This window comes from Calonectris borealis, chromosome 1, assembly GCF_964195595.1.
Source record: "Calonectris borealis chromosome 1, bCalBor7.hap1.2, whole genome shotgun sequence".
NCBI lineage: Eukaryota > Metazoa > Chordata > Aves > Procellariiformes > Procellariidae > Calonectris > Calonectris borealis.
The window spans coordinates 129,754,419-129,779,035 of record NC_134312.1 but is presented as its reverse complement, the minus strand read 5'-3'; the positions used below and the strand labels follow the sequence as shown (position 1 = coordinate 129,779,035).

The 24,617-nt window shown below is 42.5% G+C and overlaps 1 protein-coding gene across 1 annotated transcript in view; it reads left to right on the top strand.

Moving 5' to 3' along the window:
• Positions 1 to 9,750: 9,750 nt before the first annotated feature.
• The window catches only part of IL1RAPL1 (interleukin 1 receptor accessory protein like 1), an 801,697-nt gene continuing 786,830 nt past the window's right edge, over positions 9,751 to 24,617 (top strand). Inside the window, exon 1 of the mRNA XM_075174657.1 lies at positions 9,751 to 10,111. The gene's annotated coding sequence lies outside the window, so the exon portion shown is untranslated. The remainder of the gene's footprint in view (positions 10,112 to 24,617) is intronic.

The following is a 24,617-nucleotide window of genomic DNA, read 5'->3' as shown; positions in this document are numbered from 1 at the left end:
CACCGATTGTGAATCCCGTTTGTTTCAGTTTTGCGATATAAAAAGAGCGCAACAGTGTGTCAACAGGACAGATTTTACACGCTGGAAATGAGAGGGCGATAGCGCAACAGAGAGAGATCTTTCATCTTGTCAATGCCTCTTCATCAACATTCGGATCACATTGCCTTCATTTCAGACCCCGCCACTCTCCTCTGCCTTTATTCTTCTTTCTTGTTCTGATTCATCTGTCTCCACCGCTGAAAACAAAATTTTCTCCTTTGCATTGACAGTTGTCTCTCTTCTTTCAGGAAATGCAACACCGTCACTGTTGCTCTCGTAAGGAACAGCTTGTTGCCCCCCATAAGAAGAAAGAATGCTGGCCTTTGAAACAAACTGGCATTTTTAAGATAAAGCAAGGCAAAACTACACATTGAAATGGAAGTTATGTTTCTTCCAGGTCCACGGAACAAAGTTATAGAGGAGCGTTCTTGAAAATCTTAGCAATTGCTGATCCTCCATTTTTCATTGTCTGCAGCTTGCTTTCTGTGCTGTCACAGATCTTCTGTAACAATCATGCTAAAATTGTAGCATTTCTTTATGCTGCTTCTTATTTCAAGAGAATATTTAACATAAGAAATAAAGACAGAAGAAAGAAAATGTTGGATCTGGGAAATCTGAATTTCAGAATATGGTTAACAAAAGTTTGACAAAATTGTTTATAGATTCACATCAGGAAAAACCGGCTCCCTTATTAAGCTGTGTGAAGCCTCAAATTTGATTATGCCATAAAGTTGTCCTGTAGCCACGTAGCATTTCAGTAATGTACAATACTCTCCCACCAAGGCTCTCATGTTTCTCCATAGACTTGAAGAAAGATTCAGACAGCAACAGAATCTGCCCCACAGCCATGTTAAAAACAGTTTTCTTTAACCCCTTTGCTGCTGATACCACAGAGGCCCTGCCATCACCTGCAAATGCATTTTTTAGTCACTCCAAACCTCAGGGAATGTTAGGAAGTTTTCTGTTCCACGAACAGCATTTTTAACCTCCCTGAAATACTAGCAGCTCTGCTAGTAAGGTTACAGGTTGTGGAGCAGGAATAAACTGCTTAAAAAAAACCATGTAAAAGTGTAACTTGAACCATTTTGAACTGACTGGTATACCTAATAAGGCTTTATTAACAGTGCCTGACAGATAGAACTGAAATTCAGCCTGAATTTCCTGCTTTTTCAGGATCTCTTAGTCTTCTTCCTATTGCATTCATAATATCTGCTTACTTACACCTGTAAAAATGAGCGTTGAGTCAATGTAGGAATTCTTACCTGGTAGCAGTTTTTTACTCCCTTTTTTAGCTAGAAGTAAACACCAATGGAAAATGAAATTCCTGTACACTAAACCCAGGCAAGCTACATTCCTTGCCATTTGTTTCCAAATTCTGTGTTCCATTAACCCTGCATAATGTGCATTAACTCTTTCAATAACGCAAAACCTTCACAGTCCATATATCATAAAAGCAAAGAAAAAGTCCACAGGGAGTCAGCACAAAGGTCTAGCTAGCCTACTGTCTTGTCTTTCATAATGACTGGTAGAAGATGCCTAGGCAAAGGGTGAAAGAAACAAGTGAAGCAGACTGAGATCTTTCTCTGCTGTGTCCTTCCACCTTGGCTGTAAGTAGTTTAGGCATTTTCTGACTGGGAAGTTGTAGTCAGATTATTGTTTAATACAAAAGAGGGGCCTCTCCAACAATAATGTATTTAATCTTTTGGAACCGATTTATACTTCGGCCTTCAAAACATCCTGAGGCAATGAATGAATTATACAATTTACTTATTTGTTATGCATCTGTTTTGAACATGCCACATCATAATTTCACTGGCTGCCTCCTCATTCTTGTATAATGACATCATTGGTCCTTACACTACTCATAACTTTACAGATCTCACTTTTATTTCCCTCTGTATCGTCTTTTGCAAATCAAACAGATCTACTCTGTTCAGTGTTCCTGCATCTCTCTGAGTAAACATGTTGTATTTGTCTATTCCCTTGCTAATTACTTTGCTTAATGCTAATTACTTTGCTTAATGCTAATTACTAATCATGACTTTTTTGAGAAAGGGTGACCTAATCACATGTCATATTCAAGATCAAAGTGCACTATGGATTAATACAGTGGTCGTTTTTTCAACTTCATTTTAACTAACTTCCACGTTTTTAGATATTGCCCCTCTTTACAGTAAAGCAACATTTCAGTAGGAGAAGGTGAGGTTGTTTTGATATCTTTTTGGAGGGAGATTTGCTCCTGGAATTTGAGTATTTCATAGTGATTATTGTACAGTGGCACTTAAATAATTGGCTCTTGCACTGGGTCCTGTGCACTGTTCAAAACTAAAGAGCTGCTTCTCTTTTTGTGAGTTTTCTGCTTAGTTTGTTCCAAAGAGCAACTATTTATTCTGTCCTAAACTATGATCATCACGCCATGTTCCACCATAACACTTGCCTAGTCCACATACAGTAACTGAGCTTTTGTATCACTATCTTTTTTTTTTTGGCCTTCGTAATCTTTCTAATCTCCCTTCCAGTCATTGTCACCATCTTAGATAGGTGGTCCATAGTATAGCTGTACTAGTACATTCTTCCCGTCCAGGTATTTTAATCAAGACCTGTCATACATCTAATGAAGATCTTGATCTTGATTTTCCCCTCCCTTTTTCCACTGTGTACGTTGTCCCTGTGTCTTGCCCTCAGATAAGTTATTCCTACATGCGCAGGCCATACCTAAATGTAGAAGTCTAGATTTCCCTGTGGCATCCAAATGGCAAAATGAAGCTACAAAACATATTGATTGCAGATAAATCCTAATAATTTATATTAATAACTGGGATAAATCTTTGCAGGTGCTAAATCGGGTGCACTGGTAAGCACAAAATCAAGTGCCTCTGTATGCACACGTGCGCACGTGTAGAAGGGAGACGGAAAATCGGCAACACTGAATAACAAACATTTCTTAGATCAATTATTTTTGATGCGTATAGCTTTATTGTAATTGATTCATGACCTCTGTGAGGTAGGTAATTCACACAGCTTTGATTTTAGTGATCTCTTATTCCGCTTCGTAACTTTCCAAAGGATATTTTTACTCAGGAATGTTAAACCAGTTAAACTTCAGTCTGTTCCTGTCGAAGTGGTTTATAACTACATAGGCAGTTTCTGGATTTGACTATGTTTTTGTCAATCAAACTCTTTGATATATGAAACTTTAGTACTTAATGTACTTCAGGATGGAAGTAACCGTATGTCTTTGGGAATTCATAGGGAGCTGCACCCAACTGAACACCTTACTGCCCTGCTCCTGGCAGTCCCACCGCTACACTGACCTACACGACTTTACGTTTTGGTTGGTCTATCTGCACCGAGGCTTCAGAAGTCATTTTAGTGCTGAGTGAGTGCTTCAACAGAAGACCCTGCAGTCACAGGAAGAAAATGTGTATTACACACCCATTAACTACATCACGAACCTCATTCGTGCAAACAGTACCAATATTGCATCTCAGAGTGACAATGGGCAGGTTTTGATAGACGTCCAGGACTCCATAACAGATACTTACTAAATCGTGTGTAACATCCACTATGCACACCCAGCCACGTACGCTGTCGGGCCCTGAGGGCACCAGCAGGCCCGGCTGTCCCTGCCCAGCCTCGCGGGTCCCAGACACACGTGGGCCTGGCTCCGGCCCTTGCCTTTGCCTGGCGTTCACCAGACAGCTGGCGGGCCCAGCTCACTTTCCCAGCCCCGGCTCTGCTCCCTGCCTCCGGGCTCGGTGGGACGGGGCTGCTGGGGGAGGTCCCTGTCCCGCTGCCCTGCTGCTGACTGCCCTGGCCTGTCCCGGCCTGCTCTGCCGCCACCACCTGGCCCAGGCTGGCTGGGGTTGCCCTGCTGCTGCCTGCCCTGGCTGGCCTGCAGGCAGGCAGGAGGCCATGAAAAAAATCCCTCTCCTCCTGAGAAAATCTTTGGGTGACAGAGGAGTTCAGCGGGCCGGAGCGGGCGGTGGAGGAGGTGTTGGGCAGTGTCCCCGGTAGGGGAGCGGCACAGCGGGAAGGGAGCTGCGGCCCGCGGGATCTGCTCTCCGGGCACATTTTCCACCTTCCGGCAATTTTTAGAATGAAAAAAAAAAAAAATTAATAAAAAGTCTAAAAGTCAGTTTTTTGCAAAACTCAACAAGGTTTTGCTTGCTTTCTTGCCTTTTTTTTTTTTTCTTTTTTGCAATTCAGATCACATTTGTCTCTTAATTTCTAACACTTTTCATATTCGTGACTGGCATTTTCTCATAAAAAAAAGTGAAAATCCCTGAACTGACGGTTGTCAGAAGTCGGGAAGTATATTATGAGAATATCGCTTTTGCTTTTCATAGCCCTGTCTTTCTTACTGGCTGTCGTTCATTCCTGGCCACTGCTGGGCATACATCACTGGCCGAGGTGGATTACCCTCCTAACTCGGGTCAATCGCTCTTATGCAACTTTTTTCCAAATAATGCTTATATTTAAAATCTCCAGTTTACGATCTTTGAATGGATAACAGTACTGCAAGACCTGGTGTAACTGCTATTGAAGTAGTAGGCGCCTTTCTATTGACTTTGTAAGAATGGGATGAGATTCATATTGCTGAATATTCTAAAAGTAAACAGATCTTCAAAGGAAAATAATCCGTCATTACTGCCTTCTGTGAGGTCTTTGGGGAAAAAAAAGCAACTCTGAAATGAAACATACAAATCTCTTTTAATGCATGAATGCAACCCATCTTTTTATTTTTCTCATCTTGTGATAGAGTAGTATTTAATTAAATAGATGAGGTATATGTTCTAAGTAGCTTATGGATGGATATTATCTTCATTTGAGATACCCTAATGAGAGACTAGAGGAACAGCAAGTAACCATTTATTCTACAAAATCAAAAATGTGCAAGAGATGAGCATTTAATTAACTTGACATTATCCTTTGCCAAGTTAGGTTAAAGCAGTAAGTTGCAGGACAACCGAGCTAATTTTTTTATACATATCTAATTCCATCTTCTTTAAACATTAAGAATCAATGAAATGCATGTTTTGAAGGAATGGCTTTCTGAATGAAAGTATCCTCCCACTCAAGTAGTAACAAGATACTGAGCTTTTATGTAATGTCGCTTTTCATCTGTAGGTGTCGTCGTGCTTTGTTCAGGCCACCTACGGCCGATGCCTACCCGACATAGGAAGGTTTGTCTCAGCTGCGTGTAGAGACAGCGAGGCCCTGGCAGAGCTGTGTATCGAGTGGCCTGAGCTGTCTGACATGCTCTGCACAAAGCTGCTGGGTTAGTCGGACGAAAATGGTACCAACAAGAAAAGCGTGGTAAAACTGGAGCATCTGGGACAACATAGCTCAGCAGCGGGTACAGACAGCATGCTTATACTTATGGAAAGGCGTATGTAGTTCAGGCAGAGAAAAATATAATTTGCAGTTAAGTCTATAAACAAGAATTGTTGTGATTAGATGTCTTAGTTATGAGATGAGTATTATTCCATGACTAGATATGCACTCTTTAGAGTCAGGCCTCTCTGTAAAGGAAATTGCTTTTGAAATTTTCACATGACATGGAATTATGGATTATCCTTTTTAAAATATCTGCTCTCTTGAACAATCTTGCCTAGACTTATTCAAAAATACGTAATATATAATATACAACATATAAAGCATACAACATAAATAAAATGTAATATATACATAAATTAAAAATATAAAAATTACACAAGAATTCAAGGAGAATCAGAGAAGTTAACCAGATAGCAGTTTTCAGGTTTTACCTTGTTCTCTCTGAAGCATTCCAGACTACTTAGTCATGCCAAAAGTAGACAAAAAGGGAAGCTGGTTTTTTAATAAGATCAATGCAACTGTGTTTTGAAAAGGGGAAAAGAAAAAAATGATAGATAAAATGCTGACCTTTTTCCTTTACTGAAACTGTTTAGTAATTAGATTGAGACTGCAGCTTACAGGGCTCAGGTGTAGGTTTTTACATGAGCAGGGCTTCTGTTTGGTGTTTTTGGTTGGGGGTGAAGGTATATTTCGGAAATTTTGATTTCATTATTTTTTTTCATCTAGAAAACTCTATGCTTGTTTTCCATACTGTTAGATTTATATCATGTCATAGTTCTATTATGTATGCACACTAAGCAAGAGAATGTGCAAGTGCTGGTGTTTTGTGTTAGCCTGTTTCTCCCATTGCATTTGTTAAAAAGTGGGAAATAAATATACAAATGGAAACATATTGAATACCTGAAGTCCACAGGCAGGTAGCGAGAAATCAACACCTGCCAGTCTTTGGACCCTGTGGACAGACTTGCCAGCAAGGTGAGCACGAGGCCAGGAAGTTTTGAAGGACACCGTGAAGCTGAGGATGGTATTAGCTCTTGGGTACTACCCATTCGAGCAGATTGAATTTACTAACCAAAAGCATTCTGCATGATGTTAGCACTCTTCAGAGTCATATACTGTCAGCCCTTTCATTTTAAATATGTATTACTTTTAGAAAAAGTAGTTTACTTTGACTGCACTGTTTCACTTTCCATACTACACATTAAGTGGGATAATCCTTTTAAAGTCACTTACTGAAGTATAGATGAGGGTGTGATCTGTGCCTCTTCCTTACCCCAAGGGACATGATGCCTCAAGATCACACACATAGTGCAGGTACAAGGTACACTACTCATTCATATTAACCCATTCAGTATGCATTGAATGCCACGGAATTAAAACAATGTTTAGAAAACAGGTAAGATTTGGCTTCTATCTTCGGTGTAGTATCTTGACAACACTCAAGTCATGATGAGGACAAAGTGTGCTACACGCCACACTTACTAATGGGAGGACAAAGCCAAAGAGAGATTCAGTATGTGGCTGAGAAAAAAAATATAAATCTAAAATCTCTTTTACTTGCGCCTGTACAACTGCATTGCTATTCATAGCAATTCAGTAACTGAGAAATGAAGTGAAACCAGTTTCCTTAACCCAGGGTGAATTTAACCCAAGAATGCAGGCGGTTTGTATTCTGCTCTACAGCTTTTCTGTGTTATTAGTCTGGTTTCAGCCATTTTAGCAATTACATTGTATTTTGTTCACATCTTTTGGCTTCCACCCTTTTTCATTTTCCCTTTCTCCTGCCAGACCCTTAATCAGCCTCTCTGGGAACTTACATAGCTCCCACCACCACCGCATACAAACACCTCACAAACATTAATGCCTTTTTATCTTCACTGCACCCTTGTGAATAGGAAGAGTGTTAACTCACATTATACTGGGAAGGAACAAAAGCACAGAGAGATTAAATTACTTGCTTATCAGCGGAAGAGAAATCTGTAAAACATCAGGAACTGAACACAAATGCGCCGAGTGCCTGGCCGACGTGTTAACCTCAAGTCCCTCTTCCTAGTCTCTGCCCGTTGCAGAGCATGAACAGCCTTGAGCACTCGTCGTTCTGTCCAGGCGTGAAGAAGACCCTTGATTCTATGTCACGTAATGGAGGTGCCTGTGCTGGCAGTCTGGGATCGCTCCGCAGCGGTGAGAGAGCAGCTCTCCCAAAGGAGAATCAAAGTTGGGAGCCCCTCTCTCTTTCCCTCTCTCTCCCTCTCTCAACCAGCTAGGACGCCTGGGCTTCTAAAACAAGCAGCCAAACCAGCTTTCTGAAGTAGATAGTATGACTCATTTAGCTAACTGACTTAAAGTGCCCTGTACTGATCCACGAACAGAATCCCATGAAGTTTTTCATATCTCTTTTACCGACCACGCATATGGATCACTCATCATAGTAGTATCTGAATGCCGGGTTTAACCAGTCACATTCATTTCTGTGGTTTAAAATTGAATTTTGACTACTGGTTGTTGCATTCATTTCTAGTTTCTTCTATTTTTTGTCCAACATGAAGAATGCTGTTCTGTTATCATAAGGGGAAGTGGGGTGGGGTGTGAGTGAGCTCCATGAATTCTACAACAGCTCCCACCTCTCCCGCAACCCACTGACTCTGCACAGCACATTATCTGTCTATCGATAATCCTTTATCATGATCCGTAATAAAATCACACTTTCCCATGTGCTGCTTTTCTTTCTCTCTTTTCTTCTCTTGTAACATGTTGGGGATTTAACAACTGTAGCAGTTTGGATTCTTTTCTATGGCCCTACAAGGAAGCCGGGATGGATTTAGCGGTAACTGAATGTTACCTAGTCTCTTCGTCCCTGTTTTCGAAAGCACCATTTACACAGACATAAATGTATATGTAACTGTATGCGTTTAGTTTACATGGCTTGGCTATTTCCCTCTCCTCCACCCTCCCACCCCATGCAATGGGTGTAAGAGTGTGAAATGCCTCTGACCCAACCCTCTATCTATGTACAGGCAACTCTGCCTATCTCTTCCTGCGAGTGTGCGCTCGTGGGGCTAGTGCTATGGGAGAGGGGGTGTCTCCTCCCCTGTGCCTTTGTGCAGGAATGTGATCAAATTTATTGGGGGGGAGCATCAGAATTTTACAGAGTTACGTTTTATAGAACATTTGTTTAGTATTATAAACATCTGCAAATGACTATTTATTTCATGAAGTAATTAACATTCCTAATTAGATGCACCTTGCAGCTGCTGTTAATCTTAATTGGCAATAATGCAGTTACATTTTGATACATATCTTCAGAACAGTTACAGAGGAGAAGGAGGAAAAAAAAAAACCCAAAATCTGAAGGGAAGGAAATAAAACTGTTCCCACACAGTTCAGAGAGTTCGCACAAAGAAGATCCCATGGCAACAGCGAGGCCCACAGTTTGCCTTATAAAAATCCAAGAATAGATAATGTATCATCTCTCCTAAAACAACACTTCGCCTCGGAAACCGGAGGGGAAGGGGGGGGGGGAACCCAAAACCACAACAGGAAAAGAGAAGCAGCCTGACCCCCGCGCATGTTGCGCGCCCGGCGTTCAGCCTCCCGCCCCATCCCCATGCCCGTCCCCATGCCCGTCCCCATGCCCGTCCCCGTCCCCGTCCCCGGGCGGGCGCGGCACGGCGCGGCCCCAGCGCTGCGGGCCGGGGCGGCGGGCGGCGCCGGGGCGGAGGGAGGGAGGCCCGGGAGTTTCTCCAGGATCCCTTCCGAAGGGCCTCCCCGCCTCGCTCCCTCCTCTCCCCCCCCCAAAAAAAAAACCCCTCCTCCAGCACCGGCGCTGGTGAGGCGGGCGTGGGTGCTCGGCCGGGCGAGTGCGGCGTCGTCCATGGGGTGGCAGTCACGGCACCTCCGTGCCGGCTGCCGGCCCCGCGGAGGACGCGCTCAGCCGAACGAGCCCACCTCGTAGAAACACAGGGATCGTTTATGCACTGCAGTTTCTCTCGCCTCTCTCCCTCTCTCCCTCTCTTCCTCTGCTCCTTAGGATATTTTGGGTGGATTGTGGTTATCAATCAAGACCTCCTCTTCTTTGCTGATCACTTGTCATTTTCACCGGGGATTAGTATCGTTCGGGGCAAGCGGACAACCGATTTTTTTTCTTTCTTCTTTTCCCGCTGGAGATTTTTCCCCCCCAACCCCCCTCCTATTTTCTTTTTTTTTTGGCGCGGCGGTGAGGGTGCTAGGACCCGGGAAGCACCCTCCCCCCGGCCCCCCCCCCGCAGCGCTTTCCCCACAGCAGCCCAGCACCAGGAAACCCGCCGGACCGCCGCTCGCCGGATACTTGTGCGCGGCGCCCCGGATCCGGCCCTCGGCGGCGGCGGCGGCGCTGGGAGCGGAGCTGCCCGCGGGCGGCGCGGGGGCCCCCAGGCCGGCCGCCCCCCCACTCACCCCCCCCCCCCCCCGCCGCACCTGGATGGTACCTCCCGCCGGCGACGCGGGCACTTTCTGAACTAGGAAGGAAGGGGCGACTCGGGGGGGTGGGGGGGGGCGCCGAAGTCTGTATGGAATTACCTGCGCCCGCGGCGGAGCTGGCACCGGTGGATGGATGGGCGCCGCGTCCGCGGCACTCGCGGCCAGCTCAGCCCCAGGAGTAAACACGGGGCTTCTCCGGCCGAGTGCGCAGTGTGGTGCCCAGCACTCGCCTCGCTGACCGATCGCACCGGAGGGATATTTCGGGAGACTCCTGTGGGTAAGGTCATTTTATCCAGGCAAAAGCCCGGCATTGCTTAAACTTGGTGGCGTGTGATTGAAGTGGGTACTTTCGGGATTGCTGCATTACCCTGGGGCGAGGGGCTCCAGCCGTTGTTGGCAGTTGAGTGGAATAACTGCAGTAGGTCTTCTGGTGAGTGCTTCTTGCGGTAAATTAAAAAGGAAAAAAAAAAGAAAATCTCCTCCTCCCTCTCTATTCTTGCACTCTCTGGATTTGGGGCAGTACCGTAAAAGCAAGGAGTCTTTTATTTTCCCTCTTTTTCTTCTTTTTCCCGGTTGTAATATTTTTGACTGAAAAGGGTATGTGATAGTAAAGAAGCGCTCCGTGATGGAATCTATTTAATACGATGAGACCGGATCCCATCCACTGGTTAAAACAAATGTTTCCAACTCTGTGCAGCATTCTGCTGCATTTCATAGCTGCAATGGAGGTAGAGAAATCCTGCTTTTCAAGTTGTTAAACTTTAAGGTGGCGATCCTTATTAATCCTGGTACAGCGCTCTGGTGCTAAGGGGGTTAAATGCCACTGGTAATTTGGGATTACAACTGTTCCTGTAAATGCTGCAAGGTAATTATAAACTGAGGGACGGTAAGGAAAAAAAATATTTCATCTCGATAGTAGAGAAATACCGTAAATGTCACTAGCCTGAAAATCTCTCATCCACCTGCTCTTATATTTTTTTCACCCAATAACTTACCTACTGAAACCTCAGACCACGTGTATGGGAGTTGAAGATTTGCAAACAAAGATGCTATCTTCGATATTTCATACATATATGCATCTGGCTGAGGGACTGTGTGTGAATTAATTCCTCTGTTAGTTGTGGTGTGAAGCGAGGCAGGGAGAAAAAGGAGAGAAAAGATCGTCTTCTTAAGAACAGAAGCGAGCAAGGGAAGCACTTCAGCCTTTAAAGATTTAAAGAGATCCAAGCAATGCACATTGGTAATCTTTCTCTGGAAAATCAGTTCTGATAGAGGGAACAGGGGAAGGTTGAGGGAATCGATAGTGATGACGTTGTGCAGTGCAATGCACTGCAATGCTAAAGTTATATAGTGTGTGCGAAAATATGTACCCTTATGTACTGCTGGTGGGTTCATGCATAATGGATGGAAGAAGATATGCAGATCTATCTGTAGGAAGATGGATGCATTTGTGCAAAGACGGCGATTATGTAACTTGATTACATCAGTGGCATCAGTGGCCGATAGTGGAATAATATGGTCATATAGCGTATCGATCACTTGGGTTAACTTCGTAGCGCTCCCGGCAGCAGGGGATGGAGACCTGGGCAGAGAAGGGGAGATCCTTGCTCAGCTCCTGACAGGGGGTTTGCAGGCTGCCTTTGCATCACTGTGCTCCTCGCGGAGTTTCCCCGGGACAGGGAGTTGAGGAAGGAGGGGGCTTCCTAGCTGCTAATTCAGCCACACCCGCGGAGAGGGCTCCAGAAAAGCCCCTGCGAGGCTGCACAATGGTCCCATTGAGCAGATCCGGCTGCCTGCTCCTCGGCAAGGTCACACGGCAACCTGGGACTTCAGTGCGTGGCAACAGCTGAGCGGAGGAGGAACAAAACCGAAATTAAAATTGATCTTCCTCCCCCCCTCGCCGTCGCCTACCTCCAAACACGTCGTTCTGCTGACCGGTGCTCAAGGCAGAGCTGGAGCTGTTTCGCCCTGAGCGTGTGCGGCACTTAACATGGATAGCGTTGTCTCTCTCGGTGCGTGCAATGACTGCCTCGCAGCTTTAGCAGTATACTGCTTCTGTATTTTAGAGTACAGCATGACTGACTTCAGAAAAAAGTATTGTCCGATATAACGGCCTAATCTACCTGTTACATTTACAGGGCACCTAAAAGGTGGTCTGTTAACACATTTCAAGCATCACAGAAGTGAGTAGGTGAAGAGCAAAGGTGTGACAGGAGTCCCATCGGTTTAACTCAGAGGGACTTTTATAGCGAACTGTCCACAAAGATAGTAGTATCAGGATATACTTTACTTTAATATCCATTTTAGAATCATAAATCACTATTCCTATCTGTTTGGGGGGGAGGTTGTTCAAGAGTACTCCTTGAAGACAGATAAGCTTGCAAAGGCACTCCTGAGGCCCCATGCCTCTAATGGATGCATTCTGAAAAATGTAAGCCTGATGAAATCTTAACTCAGCTGAAATGAATGATCTTATCATCACTGGCCTATGTCCTTCCCCACTTCACTCTGAATTCATTCTAGCAAAATTTCACTAAAATACTTCTCAGTTAAGAAGAGGGGAGGGCGGAGTGGGTTTTACATCTCTTGATAAACATGATCTCCACATACCTACTAGATTTAATGCACTCTCATCAAACTCACAGTAGTTTTACCATGGAACCAGTCTGGAAAATCATTTTTTCCTCTGCTTCCCTGAAAACATCAGTATTTTAAAGTTGGTTCACCATTCGTTCATGACTCTTTTCATATTTCTTGAGGATAAGTCTGGGCAAGCACTAATAAATCCTGCTAATGTAGTTTAGAGTTTGACATTCATAGAGTATACCGAGTAAATTGGAAAAAAAGGATATGAAGTTAACTCTGTTTCCATCCTTCAGGGGTCAGAATAACACTATGGCAACTCCTATGCATCGCTACAGCTCTTACAGTTTTCAGAAATGTCCATGGCATACAGTGTTCCCCCACAGCCGATTACAGGCAGACTTTGTCCCTTTATGTCCTTACAGGACTTCTTGTGACATACAGGCTACATACCTGTACCACCCATCTTAAAGGAAAGCACAATTGTCTATAGCAAGTCTTATAAAACTGGTGCTGCAAAAGAGCAGGCATTGCCACTATGGGAATATATCACATGATACATGTAAACTGGCATGCAGAATGCAAGGATTTGCAAATTTAGGGTAATAGAAAGTGGTAAGCAACCGACTTTTATTTATAGATTAATTTCATTGTTGTAGTTAGCAATACCCACTTGGTAAAAATAGAGGGTTTCAGCTCTAATGCAATATCCATTCAGTTTGCACCAAATATAGCTTCTTTGAGAGGAAACTTTCCTTGCTGAAGTAAAACTGTAACTCACTCGGACAAATGAAGAGAAAATGTGAAGAGAAATATTTACATAAAACATTCCCAGGCTCCAAATCTCAGACCACTGAAAGCAGTGAGAGTTTTGCCACCCACTCCTCGCTAGTGCTGGGAAGCCGGCTTTTAAAGAAAACAGCAGTGCATGAAGAATAATCTCAGTGCCTCCCTCTGAAAGAGCAGGCTTCTGACTGTCGTTATCACTGAAGACAGTAACTTGTTTTACTGCTGATAGGAAAATTTGAAACATATGGGGCAGATCTTAATGAAGCTTTTTCACTATTCAGTGATATTCTTGTAACGTATTCAGAGTACTTTCTGTGGCTATTATGTCGAACCCATGTATTGGGAAACAAAGCAAAAAATGGATAACCGTCAGGTTTTCATTCAGTGTATTTGCACTTACAGAGAAGTGTTTGGATATACTTCTGTGTTTCATAACAGCTATGATCTTTAGCGGCTGGGAATCTTCTTATTTTTATACTGCATGCTGCATGATAATATATGGCAATTGAAACATCCAAGCTCTGATTAATATGATTAAAAACTAGCAACTTATCTAGTGGTGCTCAAGTTGTAAAGTTTAATTATAGCGGCACCATTTGCACAGCTATAGATAAGGTTGTGTCAGCATTTCTATTATAAACCTCTATCTTGTTGCCATCCGTTGTGTCAGGAGTCCATGAAATAAGAAGAATTTACAGTAGAGACCATAACGGCTGTTTTGGATTACCGTCATGGCCTGTCAGGTTAGTAATCCATGTGTTTCTTTAAGTCTTTACTTGCACATCTACAGCAGCACCAAAGCAGCCATTATGCTCTGTCAGTTCAAGTGTATCCTTGTTTTATTTTAAAATGTAATTAAATATGAGATGATGGACCACAGTGACTCAGGAGGGATCATTTAATCTATCATTTTTCATGCATTTTCGTATTGTTTTCATATTCTTAGAACAAAAACAGATCAAATGCAGCAATGAACTTGTGATAGCTTAAAATTAATGCACATTTGGAAGAAAGCTCTTTGGGGGGGGAAGAATGAAGATGAAAGGTTGTGGGTTTTTAATGTTCGTATTCAAGCTTTGCATGTTCCTCTAAGGCAGTCACATACGGAACTCCATTCTATTGCAAAAGGGGAAAACCCTGTGTTATTTGCCAAAGCTATGCAAGATCAGGGCAAGGAAATCAGGTAGTACCGGTTCTCTGTTTTAACGGTGGGTATTCTGTTTTTCTAGGTCTCCTGTACCTGTGTGTTGTAGGCACTCCTAGGTCATTTCATGGTGTTATACAGCATGCTATTTATGCCTCAATAACTAGGTCTGAACAAAAGAACCAAGGACATCAGTCTTACTGCTTTCTGTGCTTAGAAATTTCGTAAGAGCAGCACACAGACATACAATAGTCCTTCAATGGTCGTAGCATCAACTGCAGCAGATTTTTTTGCTTGGGGGTGAAGAAGGAGAAAGGGGGAAAATGAAAACATTTAGATTTTTGCCAATGCAATAGATATTATTTCCATTTTATTTTTAGTTTTGGGCATAATTTAGGAAGTGCTCAGTGTAGCTTCTGAAAAGAAACACAGAAACCTAATTCATGCATCAAGAAGACCAATACAATCTATACAAATCTATACAATCAGCAGGCAGACAAGGGTTAGTACTACTTGGCGACTGGATGGCTAGTTGTGTCAGAAAGTTTTCTGTTCTCTAGTCCTTCACAGCTGTCCTCAATGAATAGTGCATTGTAAAAGAGAACGGAGATGGAGACTAGAAGAATGGGTTAAAAAAAGGGGCAGAAAAGCATGTAAATATATAGACGTTGGTGATGTAGCTCCTGTCTCTTAGGAGATGGGGTATATTTCTATATTCCTTTTGGCTGTTAGTCACTAGTGAGACCCAGATGCTTAAAGTTATTGCGGTTCCTAACTTCCACTGCTCTGATTTTTGGGGGAATGCTTAATCTCTTCAGTGCAAAGCTCATAATTTTTTCGTTTTCATGCGTGTTTCTAGTTGCACAATGAGACTGTGATCTCCCATTTGAGGTAACTCGAGGTGCTTCTCCATAAAGTAATAAATTAGTGGCAGGAACATAAGAGAAAGAATATTTTATGTTGGATATTTTAGAAAAGACAGATATTTTACACGAATCAAATTTTCCTCTGACAAAGCACAAACTGTTGGAATTTCCAGCAAAAATCTCACAATACTCTTACAAGACTGCCTCTTACAAAGCTAGTGCAACTGCTGTGTAAAACCTCGATGTCTCGGTTTCACCTGTTAAGCTCCACTTAATAATGTGCGCTTGGACTGTCAGTAGCAATTTCAGTAAACTCAATCCCAGCCAAAAGTTTAGACTGTTTCAAGGAACATGAAGTCAGAGTAAGATGCATCATTACAACGCACAGGGAAGGGCTTCTGCTGGTGAGGTGAGGAGTGAGTTTAACCGGCAGCGACCTGTCTGAGTTCCCAGGCCAGTTGCCTCAGACTGAGAACTGCCGTGCCTGAACGGTGTAAGGGACCTGCATGTACATTCGTCCCTGCCTACATCCGTTTGGCAGCGCATCTCTGCTGGATTTGACTCTGAGCTCAGTGGATCGTACGCCTCAAGGATAGTTCCTACACCAAGAAGATCTGACGGTATGATGGAAACCTTGGGATGGAGCCACTATGTCTGCAGAGGGATGTGTTTGGCCAGGGTGCTTTTGTGTGGCACTGATCCCTGGCAACAGTTTTAGCCCTGTGCCTGTCAGGTTGCTGTTCAGTGCACAGAATTTCAGGATGGCAGCAGAGCACAGCTGTTACCACCTTGGCATTCCTGCATCCTCAACTTCTCTTCAGTGCTTTCTGGCTGTCTCCTCCCAGATTTAAACTTTTTTTTGCAGGAAATCTTACCTTTGCTCATTTTAGAGTAACACAACTGGAAATGCATGGCACTTCGTTTTCAGCAAGTTGTATGCATAATGGAGATGTGTGTGTATGTCTATGTATCAATCTATCAGTAAGATCTGCATATTTATTACACATAGAGTTTATTTTATTCAACATCTCCTCTTAGGAAACAGAAAAGGCCTGTCAGCTTTCTACTAGACGTTTCTTTGGGGGGGTCCCATAGCTGAAGTTGGTGTGCTTACACCAATGTTAAATCAGGTTCACTGACTGGCAATGTCTCTCTCTACATATATATATATATATTTAGTTATGTACACACACATGTGCACAAATACATATGCCTACGTGTGCGTATGCATACATATGCATTTACTCAGATACATACGCAGAGGAAGACAGAGAGCAAGCCATAAAGAGAAAGTACTCTGGTTATTTCTTATGCTAAATTTAGAAAACATAACATGATTCAAATATACCATGAGATGGTAGCTGTTTTTGAGGGTTGATTTAGTATTAATTTATTTTTTAATGTTCTGTAAATGCAGCTTATTTGAAGACAGCACAAATTTATTTTGGAATGCCAAAACTAAAAGATGCTTTGAAAGGACTGACAGAGATCACCAGTCAGGGCTATACGGTATCATCTGTTATTTTAGAAATATACATGGTAACACTTTGGAAGGTACAATCTGAATGTTTCTTGTATACCCGTCCAACAGAACAACAGATACTATCGAAAATCTCTTGTCCATTATTATGGAAAAGCTCAATCAGAGTATTTGCTCAGTTCATAGCAGAAGGAAGCTATATATATTACAAAAGGAATGCAAAACTTTGTTTAGTATTTCTTGTGTAACACTTGCTTTACCAACTGTTGACTCTCATATTCAGTATGAATATGTCTCTGCCTTTGGTCACTTCTTATCCAGAAAGCTATTAAGTAAAGAAGAAAGGACCAGAGAATGACAGCAAAAAGAAAAGACTTCTACATGAAAAGATTCCCATCTGAAGAGAGAGATGAAGGTTTTGTATTATTCAGAAAAAAGAGGAAGATATATATGGGAGAACAGCAGATGCAGTGGGGAATACTGAAGGCTATTGAAAGATACTTTGGGTTCTCTTATATATTGTTTTCCTGATGACCAATAAAATTAAATTCTGACAAATCTAAAATGAGTAAAGGAAAGCACTCCTTTACATAGTTGATTCAAATTCTTCGCCTCTTATTCGCAAGGGTACAGTGAAGAAAAAGGTCTAGCGGAATAGAATAGCTTGATAAGTCCATGAATAAAAACAAAATTTTAAAATTTTGCATTGTAATAGATAGTTAGGTAAGAAGATTATCAGCCTGTGTAACAGATAGTTAGACACTATCTGGTACCCCAAGGACCACCTGCTAACTTCCAGTTATCGTGTAATTGATGGATGTGTGCGTCTGTGATTTCTGAAGTGTTAAAGGATGCTTCTTCTGAAGGATTTGCTGCTGGCTTCCCTTGGAGGTCTGCTGTCAGACTGGATGGACTGGAAGTGTGTTTCTGTGACCGTAGTTCTTCACTACCTATTCAGTTTACAAATCCGGCAATTGCGGTACTGCTTAATAAAGACTTTATTAGTGCTGACCGGGCAACCTAATTTGGCTGTTTAAGTCCTCATTACTAAAGTCCTGATCCAAAACCTACTGAAGGAAATGGAAAGATGCCCACTGCCCTCAGTAGGTTTTTGATCAATCTCCAGCTTTATCATCTAATTTTCTCATTTGCTTTAGTTTCTGTGAAAAAAACTCATGCTGCTTCTTATCTTTAATAGGTTAACATTGATTAGAAAAACAAAATCTTGTAAACTTTAATAGAATTCAATAAAGCTTCACTGTGTTATTGACAGCATAGTCAGTCCCATCAATTTCCATCATTAAAAGATACACAACCCTCGTATTTTATTTCTTCGTAGAAAGGAATGTCTGGATTCTTGAAAGGTTGTTAGGCCATCGCTGGTCTCCAGTGCTTTCAGTTGCTACGATGGAAAAACAATAAAGCCCTTTAAAAGTAATCACTAAAAATATATGCAGTATTGGTGTACATCCTGAGCTAATTCTTTCTAAAAATTCGGCAGGTTAATCAAATTATAGAGATGTTTTAATCTTTAGTTAGATTAACATATCCTCCTTCCTATTGCCTCTTTAGTGCTTTATAATGTATATTCTATTAAAGGACAATCACATGGCTCAATGGACAGACACTGTACATCTATTTATGTCTGTTCACGTACAAGGGACCTTCCTTAATTAGTGTTTTCTCTGGATTGTGTCCATTTGTAGTGGCACTTAATGCTTAAGACTTCCATTATAGCTAATGTAATGTATGTCTTTTATTTCTTTGGCGTCCTAAAATTAGTTTTGCAGGTTTGGAACAAAGATAGAAATCATTAGGGTAGGTAGCAAAGGAAGATGAGTTCCCACCAAGGCTCACAAAATTTGAAGCCCTCTCTGTCGTTACAGAAGGGAGACATGCTTCCAGGGGCAACTGAGAGCCAGACGCTAACTTTAGGATCCATGGAATCATAAAGGGGAATGAACTTTTCCCCTTTCTGAATGTTCCTGATTGATAGGAACAAAGAAACAAGTCCTTAGCAATAAATTTTGAATACTTCAACATAAGACAAATAAAAATAAAATTACAGATGAGTGACATTTAATTCCAGTTACTGCTTTACCATACTACTTTCCCAGGACCACTGATATTTAATAAAATCAATTCAAAGGTAGTGGACCTCCAAGGCCTGAAATCAGTCCCTTTCACTAGTTCCAAATATTTCTCCTCTGTAAAACTTTACTAAATTTATCCATGCTTCAGTTTCCTGTCTCTAAACTCCGAAAGACAAAACCACCTCCTGCTTTCTTGTCTTTTTAGATGTTTCATCTATTTATAATATAAACTCTTTGTTTAAGATTTTTGTTTTACTATATACGGAGTAGGGTTAGAGGAAGAGTTAATGTCAATTTCTTCCGGAAATTAAATTTTCTGCCAGCCCTTGAAAATAATGGAAAGTATTCGCTTTCCTCCAGGAAAAAAGTAATGTCCACGTTGGTTAGGGGGTGGGTTTTTTAATTTGTTTTTTTGTATTTAGTACTTAGATTTTGGGAGGATTGAATCAAAAGGTGACATTTTACACATAAAATTTTGATGAAAACATTTTCTTTTCTGTAGAAAATTAATCAGGGAAGATAATTTCAGAGTACTTAGCAGAACAGGATTCTCAGCTAAGGTCTTTAGATGCTAAATAATACAAATATGAAAATAGTACTGTGAGTCATACTACTGGGGGTGGCTGGGTCAGCCGCCTGTTTCCTAAATACTAATCAGTCTTTTTAATTTAAGGTTATCTCACTATTCATCTTCTCTTTCCATGTTGCCTGAATTAATTGTATATAAAGTATGGATGGGCATTGATCAAAGGTAGCTTGTGTTTTTCTTTTTTGCCAGGATTCAGGTGTAACTCACCTAGTTAACAGAACGAAAATATTAATAGTATAGGTCTTTCTGGTTTAGATGCTAAACTTTAACCCTGTGTTGGCTCCTATTCATCAAATCTTAATCCAGCACCCGGGGAGTTGCTGAAAAGGCTGCTGTTGGTCTCAGCATATAGTGAATTAGTTTTGGGAATCTTAAAATCTTAGCAGCAAGTTTCTCTCATTTATTTCATGCGGTGCGTTTGCCTGTCGGTGGCAGGACCATCACCTGCTGTACACTCCTGCCTTTGCGAAGAGCGGTTTTTCCAAAGGGAAAGCCGAAGCAGGGCAGTTCCCGTTTCACCGGGAGATAATCCCAGAGGCGAGGGGCTCTCGGGTCTCATACACAAAACCTCTGCCCTTTGTTTAAGTCTCGTTACTAGAAATGACAAGCCGTGCTCAGTGCCATCCTTTGGGCTAATTCCAGCTGACGGCTTCCGCCCGCAGCCGGACCACGGAGCTCAGCGGCGACGCCGGCAGCATTTCCCCCGTCCCAGCCGGCCGCAGGAATACAGCCGGCCAGCGGGCTCCGCGCCCGGCACGACCGATCGGTTGGAGACTCATGGTCCCCGTAGCTTTGTTTGATACAAGACATTGTTGTCTGCTCCGAAGATACTCGTGTTTGCTGATGGGGGATACTATTAGGTGAAGCAAGGGTAAACCGATTTCACGCAGAAACTCCTGTCAGAGCTCTGTGTTACATCAAGAACAAGCTGAGAGTAACTCCAGTGAAGCCGTTTCATTCGGCTTGCCAGACTGGGTCCAGTATGAACCTTCAACATAGATATTATTGCATTAATTTTAATGAATAAAGATCACAGACACATTACTTATTTAATTAACATAGCAAAACCCATTGTCAGCAAGCAAAGAAGTTATATTGTACAGCCACTCTAATGCAATCACAAGAGTATACTTTATGGCTGTGAGAATATAATTTTCTTGTTAAAAACCTTTGATGTTTCTTTAAATATATAAAAACACAGGAAATGTGTAAATAAGACTTGCCAGCCATCTCAAACGCCTCCTATCAAAATGAATCTTTTAGCTTTAATCTGTGTTTATTTTGACATCTTTCAAATAATGCTGATGTATATATAAAAATATAAGCAGAGGTATACATGTCTTTTATTATAAAATCATAGGTGTTAATATTAAAAAATACAACCATAATGTCAATTTTCATACGTTACCTTTACCATTATTTTTACCTTTGTATTTACACACTTACAGGCTGTTTAACCACGAGAGTTTCACTTTTCTTGCGCTTTCCTGCCTGCTCCAACTCGCTGTTGGACAGAAAATGCTCCTTTAATTCGTACTCATGGAATTCAAGAGCACTGAATTGGACATTGCAGCACTTGACCAAGACCCACTGCACACAATCTCGCCTGCACGTCTAGTTTGGACCTACATATGTTTTTCCATCTGAGCTCCTTCATGCATTACCACATGAGCTGGTTCAAAGTTTCTGAAAGTCAGGGAGTCAAGAGGCCCCCAGTCAGCTGAATGACGGTATCTTGACACGTGCAAGATAGGCGGCTGGCTCTGTGCTAGTCCCAAATTCATAACTCGGAGGGAGTCTGTGTTTCGTAAAATAGGGGAAGCTGTGGGCAGTATATCTCAATAGATTGGCAGGAGCTGCTTGCTGTGTAGATGGGTTTAGATTACAGAAGGAGTCAAGATTTTAGCACATATTTTGGTGTGCTTAATCCCATACTGACACAGACTATGAAAACCATTGCTTGAAAGCAATATATATAGTCAGACTGCGGTTTATCTAACAATGTAACCTGTAATCCGCAAAACCGAAAATGAAATATAATGTAGTCCAAAGTGTATCAGGCTGTGTCAGTGCCACCTGAAATATGGAAATAAGTAAATTTGTTGTTTGTTTGGCAGGAACTGTAGTTCTACAATCTGTGCTTTTATCATTTTTTTGGTGCTGTGATTTTAACCCTGCAGTGTGCTTTCAAATCAGCTGTTAACCTTGTGCTTATTGTCATGAATGGGGATGACTGAATTTTCAGCTAGAGACAGTTTCCTATAGCATTATCTTGTATTTTTTTCTACCAAAATTGGCACAATATTCTTAGCTTAAAAAGGAAGTTTTTTTGTTTTTTTTTTTTCTTTTACTGAAAATTTATAGTCTAAAGGTTACTGCAGGATAGAGGAAAAATAGTAGAGTAAGATTATGTTCAAATAACTGTTTTTTTTACACCCACAAAATTTTTATTTTGTTTTAATGATTATCTATTAAGACTTAAAAAAAAAAAAACCCACAAAAAAATCCCTGAAGACAAGGGAAAGGGGCATGCCAGAAAAGAGACAAGTTTTTGTAAGTAGATTTGAAATTAAATTTAGATACACATTTCTTTAAGTCCATAACTTGTTTTAAAGTGCAAATTATATTTCTGCTTATCTTAGAGGGCAGACCGTCCCTCTTACTATTTAAAGCTTATTTGTAAAATGGCTTCATTATGAAGGGGCCCAATTTTTGCTCAGTCCTTATCAAAGAATAAAATTAAACAAAACACACTGTCCAGCAACACTCACTTTCCTTTAGATGTTCGGAAATAGTTAAAATACGGAAGGGAGCACCATCACTGATTTCAGTATCAAAATAGTATATACTTCTAGGGGGTGCCATAAAATTTAGTTTATGGAACTCAATTAAAAGTTTTATAACACACAGAGTTGTTGGTGTTTGACATATGGAATCACTGATTTCAGCAGAGGGTTGTAATTTGTTGATGTCTGGAAATCTAGCCCACTTTTACTGTTACATGATGTGCAGATTGCATAGCTTTTAAGGTGACCACAATCTATGATACATGGATGAAACAAGAACTATTTTATGAGTTTCCATCAGCAAATGGGGACTTCACTTTCTCTGGCTGACCACACCTCTTTATAAGTGAACACTAAATTTTATTTGAAGACAAAGCCATAGGGGAGTAAAGATCCTTAAATGATCCTATATTTTATGTGCTGTGATATACAAATACATTAATTATCTTCAGCGATGTGGAATTTATTTAACTCTATCAGTTGAGGCATTCTGGCTGTCACCAGTCACTGACAGCGATTGCAACTCCCTTCTGCTCCCTATTGCTTACATTATACGATAATACTGTATTTATGTAGTACCTTGTTCCTGAGGTTTCATAACCCAGGTGGAAAATCAGCTGTATACCTGCCAGTTAAAATAACGGGAGCTCTGCAATTAGATGGTGTGGCTGGCTTTGCCAGAGTTCAGCCCCTTTCCAGAGGCAGCCTTTCCAGTGCGCTGGCAGTGCCTGGCTGAGGGGGAGCGCGTGGGGTGCCCCAGGCGGGCAGGCGGGGTGTCTGCGGGCGACGCGTGCGGGTGCTCGGGAAGCCGCAGGCAGTGGCCAGCAGAGCACTGCCTCCCCTTGCAGTTCAGCCCTGGAGTTACCGCATCTGACAGCTGATGGGCGTGGGGAAGGCCGCTCTAGGATGGATATTCAAGAAGGGCTATTCATAATTAAGACATTGAGAAATCCTGAGTGTTGGTCAGTGGCCTCTGGCATGACTTCAGGTCGAACACGTAATCTTTTCTGTTGCACACATCATCCCTGGGGAGAGACCCCTGTCCCCTCGGCCAATGTCAAGCCTTGGCTTAACGTCAGCTCCCAAGTGAAGGAGGGGGCTTGGCTGGGGGCTGCCCCTCCACGGGAGCTCCCTGGGGCCCCCTGGCCAGGCGCCGAGGAGGGGGACAGCACACTCCAGGCCAGGTGGAGGAGAGCAGTTCACAGCCACACGGCCCAGCGCCCATCCTCTGTCCAGCAGGTTGGCCAGGGCCGCAGCATTTATCATTTGGCCTTGGGTCTTTTCTCAGCCACCTGCGGTGGTCCCAACACTTAGTTATTACTATTGCTGTTGTTGTTTTCTGTAGGTTTTGGGGATATTTTTAGTTTTGTGAAGTGCAGCCCCCCCAGCATGATACTTTTTTCATGCACAAAACTGGCACTAGATTATGCGTGTCCCAGACTACGTGGAGGGACAAGCTTAGGGATGGGATGTATCAGAGGACAGTTCAGTACAGACTGAACCAAGCCCGTCACCGTGGTACTAGAGGCGGGCCCTGGAGTCAGCTGTCTTCCTGCGTCTGTTGACTCCAAGCAGGCACCAGCAATGAACTCGCATTATGCAGCGTAGATGGTCTGGGAACCGTGCGAGGGAGTTTACTCAAGGACTGCATTGCTTGGCAGCGCAGACATGTTGCCTGACTTCAATTCCCACGAGCAGAGCGGGGTGATAGCACTTCTCACCTCGCTGGCTCGCTAAGGGAGTAGCTACATTAGAGACTGTGAGATGTTAAGATGCGGTGTTTTGCAGTGTGAGGAGAGCACAAAAGACAGACTTCTGTCTGAGAAGACGGATGGGTTTCCTTCAGTAAAGCATTAATGCATGCTGTATTCTTCCTCTGAAATGCGAGCTAATAATCACAGGCTCTGCAGTTGTTTCTGGGGATTTTGTTATGCAGATGGTACTTTCTAATTATTACATTGTAAAAGTCATGCGTGAAAGGGAAGAGCAAAATAGAGGGGGGTAATCTAACTAAATATGAAAAGCATATTTATAAACTTTTTTTTTTTACTCAGAATAAATCAGCTGACTCTTAGCCTTACACTTGGAGCTCTGTCTGGCTATCTCTGTGTTTGTAAGATGCCTGTGCCTCTTTTTTTATTGCCCGTTGCAAAGCCTCAGAAACCCAATTCCCATCACTAACGCGCTGTCGAGACGGGTGAGCGCAGAGCCGTGCACCTTTCCCCCCGCCAGGATGGGCAGCGGGCGCCTGCTGCTCGCCGAACCAGGGTGGGATGGCAAATGGGTCTCTGGTGCGTGTCCCATTTGGGGTGTCGCTCTGTAAGACAGCTGCTCTTCGGAAGTAAGCTACAAACCTTCTTGGTCTTGTACACTTCTTTCCACAAATTGTCCTGCCAAAAAAGGGCTGGTGAAACAAAGGTTTGGTGAAACAATTCCATTGAAAACCAGAATTT